The sequence below is a fragment of the Pantherophis guttatus genome, chromosome 8 (assembly GCF_059756535.1).
Source record: "Pantherophis guttatus breed Tessera chromosome 8, ASM5975653v1, whole genome shotgun sequence".
NCBI lineage: Eukaryota > Metazoa > Chordata > Lepidosauria > Squamata > Colubridae > Pantherophis > Pantherophis guttatus.
In genome coordinates, this window is record NC_142070.1 from 81,345,047 (window position 1) to 81,350,778 (window position 5,732).

General features: G+C 43.8%; 1 non-coding gene across 1 annotated transcript; it reads right to left on the minus strand.

Moving 5' to 3' along the window:
• Positions 1-5,407: 5,407 nt before the first annotated feature.
• Positions 5,408-5,514, minus strand: LOC148112728 (U6 spliceosomal RNA). The gene has a single exon (XR_015729308.1). It is a non-coding gene; the product is annotated as a U6 spliceosomal RNA (small nuclear RNA).
• Between the last annotated feature and the right edge of the window lie 218 nt (positions 5,515-5,732).

The window sequence follows — 5,732 nt, forward strand, 5'->3', positions numbered from 1 at the left end:
AGACAAGGACAGGACCGGGGATCGCCCACAAGTGCTCCAGACAGCTGCTCTTCACAGGGAGAGAATTGCAAGGCAATGTTGTCTCCACCAGATTTTACAGCTCTGAGATTCAAGAGAAAGCCATTTTCACTGAACGGGGGCCAGCGCCTTACGAACCCCGGGTTTCCTTTCCTAATCAATGGGTGGAAATTGATCAAGGAGAGAAGCAACTTAGAACTTAAGGAGAAATTTCCTAACATTGAGAACAATTAATCAGTGGAACAACTTGCCTCCAGAAGTTGTGAATGCTCCAACACTGGAAGTTTTTAAGAAGAGATTGGATAACCATTTGTCTGAAGTGGTGTAGGGTTTCCTGCCTAACCAGGGTGTTGGACTAGAAGACCTCCAAGGTCCCTCCCAACTCTGTTATTCTGTTATTTCATCATTTTTGGAAACGGCATGTTAATTGCTTTTTCAGCCATTAGTAACCTTTGGATGGAGACGTTTTTCAGGTGAGTTTGCTTCGATCCGTACTGGAAGCTGTTTGAAATAAAAGTTTAAGGACTTCAAACGGAATCTCTCTTTTTCTTGGAATAAAGAACGACCAGGTCATTAAAACAACGACTTGAGAAAGTAAAAAAAAAAAAAAAAAGATTAAGGGTCCGGATAGATAGAAATAAGATGTTGAAATTAATTCTAAAATTCCATGATTATGGAAGCAATTAGACTCTGTGTAATGGGGATCAAAGTAAAGATTTTGGGCTGTTTTTTTTTTAATTCCAAAATATTGCTGGGACAGAAAACAACTACCTAAAATCTCTACTTTGATCATGATTAAAGGAAAAGTTCCCCTCGCACATGTGTGCTAGTTGTTCCCGACTCTAGGGGGCGGTGCTCATCTCCATTTCAAAGCCGAAGAGCCAGCGCTGTCCGAAGACGTCTCCATGGTCATGTGGCCGGCATGACTCAATGCCAAAGGCGCACGGAACGCTGTTAACTTCCCACCAAAGGTGGTCCCTATTTTTCTACTTGCGTTTTTTCACGTGCTTTCGAACTGCTAGGTTGGCAGAAGCTGGGACAAGGAACGGGAGCTCACCCCATCACGCGGCGCTAGGGATTCGAACCTCTGAAGCTGCCGACCTTTCGATCGACAAGCTCAGCCACTGAGCCACCGCGTTCCCTACTGATCATGATTACAAACAGTCTAATTGCCTCCAGAATCCCAAGTGTGACTTTGATAGCCAAAGCAACAGCCAGAAGCAACCATTTTACAGGAAGATGGTCAGACAGTTTAAAACCCCGGTATTTTTTGTTGACAAAGCCACAATCGGGAGCTCCACAGGCAGAGAGAAGCAGCAATCTTTGGAGATAGGAAGATCTAAAAAAAGGATCAAATGACACAAGTCTGCTAATTGTGGTGTAAGGTCTTCCTGCTTCGGCGTGGGGTTGGATTAGATGACCTACAAGTTTCCTCCCAGCTCTGTTACTCTGTTCTGTTCATCCAAAACGGTAAGATTAAGCTCCGCAGAGGATCCCAAATTTCAACCACCATCATCAGACATACCCCTACTGTGATCCAGAGCCCCGTACTTCATGCGGATAAATTTGTGGAAATAAAAACAATCATTTCTTCTTTAGACCGGAATAATCCCTAGACACTTTCAGAGAATGACTGGTTGTCTATTCATCCTCTCTGAGGTAGGAAATGTAACCTTTTAAGGTAGATTTAAGTATATAATATAACTTGTGACTCAAAAGGGAAGGAAGGAAGTTGAATCATGGACTGAATCAGTGGCTTAGAGAATAGATAGAAGGTGTAGAAGAGAGGAAGAGGAGTCAGGTTGGGAACTAAGCAATAAGAAAAAGCAATCCAAAGATTTTTATTCTTTCTTTCTTTCTTTCTTTCTTTCTTTCTTTCTTTCTTTCTTTCTTTCTTTCTTTCTTTCTTTCTTTCTTATTTTTTATTTAGCCAGATTACCTTAAATTCTTTATAGAGCCTCTGCTTACTTAGCTGGTAGACATCAGCTCTCAGGGCATAAAACATAGAATAAGAGCGTTAGAAGGGACCCCGGAGATCTTCTAGTCCAACCTCCTGTTTATCATCCTCTTTTAATGACCCCATAATTTCTCACAGGGTGCAGTCTGGGCAACTGAATAGAGCTGAGTGTTTCCTGGCCGGATGCCCTTCCTGTCACCAGTGCGGAGTTTTGTCCAGCAGATGTATTCTCATTGGGCCCAGAGAGAGAAATATCTGCCTCTACCTAGGATCGAACTCGAAACTTCCTGATTGTGAGGCGAGAGCTCCACCCTTTAGGCCACCACACACACTCCAGGAGACCCTATGTTGTTTCAGACAAATGGCTGTCGAGTCTCTTCTTAAAAGCCTCCAGTGATGGAGCACCCACAACTTCTGGTGGCAAGCTGTTCCATTGGTTAATTGCTCTCACTGTTGGGAAATTTCTCCTTAGTCCTAAATTGCTTCCCCAGAAGAAGACTATTCTGGGAGTTGTAAATGCGCCATCATCGGAGGTTTTTAAGAAGAGATTGGACAGCCATTTGTCTGAAATTGTCTACGGCACTGATGGCTAACCCATTTGCCATTGCGTGAGAGCGCAGACGGGGGGGTGTCGTGCGCGTATGTGGCCATACCCATAATTCAACCCGCCCTCCGCACTCCCCCCACTTTTGGCACGTGATGGCACGATGGGCCCAGTAGGCCCATTTTTTGCCCTTCCCACGCTCCAGAGGCTTTCTAGGAGCCTGGGGAGGGTGAAAACGGCCTCCTCCCCCCAGAGGCCCTCTGGAGGCCGGAAACTGCCCGTTTACCGACTTCCGGTGGGACCAGAAGGCCCATTTTTCGATCTCTCCAGGCTCCAGAGGCTTTCTAGGAGCCTGGGGAGGGTGAAAACAGCCTCCCCGCTGGAGGCCCTCTGGAAGCCAGAAACTTCCCGTTTACTGACTTCCAGTGGGACTGGAAAGCCCATTTTTCTATCTCCCCAGGCTCCAGAGTTTTTCTAGGAGCCTGGGGAGGGCGACAACGGCCTTTGCCACCCCCACCCCCACACCCAGAGGCCCTCCGGAGGCCGGAAATAGCCTGTTTTGACTTCTGGTGGGCCTGGAAGGCCCAAAAATCAGCTGGCTGGTGTGCACATACGCGCTGCAGCTGAGGTCGGGCAACGCTTGCGTGCCAACCGATATGGCTCTGTGTGCCACCTGTGGCACGCATGCCATAGGTTCGCCATCACGGGTCTAGGGTTTCCTGCTTCAGGGTGGACTAGAAGACGGTTTAATTTCTCAGAGGCCGAGCGCATAGCTTCTCACGTCAAGAAGCGTAAGGATAAATTTCTCTGCTTGGATTCACAGACATGAAACAACAGGTTGCTTGGGAAACTCAAAGATGCAACAAAATAAATCTTAGAGAAGTCTTTAAAAAAACCGAAGGCACTCCTTGATTATAGCACATTTATGTAATTATAGAAAAATGTGTATAGCATTTTCCTGCTATAGGAAACAGGACAGTGGTGGATTTCCCCCAGTTCGCACCGGCAGCTCTGTGCATGGGTGCACTAGGAACAGGCTCCTCCTGTTCCTCTGCCTCTCTGTTGTCTGACTCTGGAGGCTCCGGAGTCCGTGCATCACTCCCAGATGGCTCTTTCTCCTTAATTCCAGGTTGCTTCTCTCCTCGACTAGTTTCCGTCCATTGTTTCTTGTCCTGCCTTCAGGTGATTTGGAGAATAGGTTGACCCCCTCCTCTTCTTTGTGGCAACCCCTCAAATACTGGAAGGCTGCTATCATGTCCCCCCCTATGTCCTTCTTTTCTCTAGACTGGCCAAACCCAGTTCCTGCAACCGTTCTTCGTATATCTTCATCTCCAGGTCTTTAACCATCCTAATTTCTCTTCTCGGCACTTTTCCCATCGTCTCAACATTTTAAAAGATCCTTTCTTAATCTTAGACATTCCAAGCAGTTAATTGGTTTATTTTATTTTATTTTGAAAGATACACAACTGCTTCATTGTGAAGCATCTTGAATAAGGTGCCGCACAACAATACCGGAATTTGCTTGCAACCTTGTATGAAGGGGCAGAAATTCTCTTTCTGAAAATAATAAAAGTTGCACGTGGAAATTATGGCATTCCGGGATCTGATACAACTGAGCCTTTCTGCAGATTTTAGGTAACTCTATGCTGTCATTAACCAGCCTAGGGAGAATGTATGATTCACCACTTTTCTATTTTTAAATTAAACCAGCGAGTGTCATCTTTCATAAGCCTCCTTTCTTTGTTTCTTTATTCAGAAGCAAGATTAAGAAAGAGAGGTTTTTCCTTGCTGTTGAAAATAGAGCCCAGCATTATTAGGATATTGCATAACAGGTGAGAATAGTCAATACAGTTTGGGCATCTGTCATTCAGGTAATGAATACAGCTAATCCTCAATGGCCATTTATTTAGTAGCCATCCGAAGTTACGACAACACTGAAAAAATAGTGTTATATATATGCCGCTCTGAGTCTTCGGAGAGGGGCGGCATATAAATTGAATTAATTAAATTAAATTAAATTTAACAGATTAACACAGTTGGAAGGGACCTTGTAGGTCATCTAGTCCAAACCCACCACCACCACCCAAGCAGGAAAACCCACATATTTCTGACAAATGGCAGCTCAATCTCTTCTTTTTTTTTTCATTGAAAAGTTTTACAGAAAAAAAAGAGATTTTTCCCCCAGTATTGCCCCCACCCTTTTTTCCTCCTCACCCCCCCCACACCCCTTCCCCACATCCCACCCTCCCCCCCAGACTTCCCAGAGCAAAATATAGGGTATTTCAGTTAACAATCATAAGCTAAATTAACCTATCTATCCTTAGACTACAAAATCCTCCCCTGAAACCTTAACTCCACTATAAATAACGTAATACTTCTAAAACTTAACATTCATTCATAAGCTATTTGATATTTTCTTGTCTGATACTTATTTTGAATATAATCAATCCATCTTCTCCATTCCAATACGTATCTTTCTTGTGTATAGTCCTTCAAATACGCTGAAATTTTCGCCATTTCTGCTAAATTCGTTACTTTCAGTGTCCACTCTTCAATAGTAGGCAAAGAGTCCTTCTTCCAATATTGCGCTACCAACAGCCTAGCTGCTGATATTAAATTTAAAATCAGTTTAGTCTCTAATGCTGTACAATCCGTAATTATACCCAATAAAAACAATTGCGGAGTAAATTTCAACCTTTTTTTCAAGGTGTTCTGCATCACCCACCAAATTTTTATCCAAAATGCTTTGATTTTCTTACAAGTCCACCATATATGATAATAAGTTGCATCTTCACTTTCACATCTCCAACATTTAGCTTGCAAGTTTGGATACATATGTGATAATTTTTTAGGATCTAAATGCCATCTATAAGACATTTTATAAAAATAAAAATATGGAACGCTTCACGAATTTGCGTGTCATCCTTGCGCAGGGGCCATGCTAATCTTCTCTGTATCGTTCCAATTTTAGTATATGTGCTGCCGAAGCGAGCGCAGCTCAATCTCTTCTTGAAAGCTTCCTTGAGGGTCTGTCATGAAGAAGAGGGGGTCAACCTATACTCGAGGGCAGGACTAGTAGTAACAGATGGAAGCTCATCCAGGAGAGATCCAACCTAGAACTAAGAGGAAATTTCCCGACAGTGAGAAAAATTATCCAGTGGAACGACTTGCCTCCAGAAGTTATGGGTGCTCCATTACTGGAGGTTTTTAAGA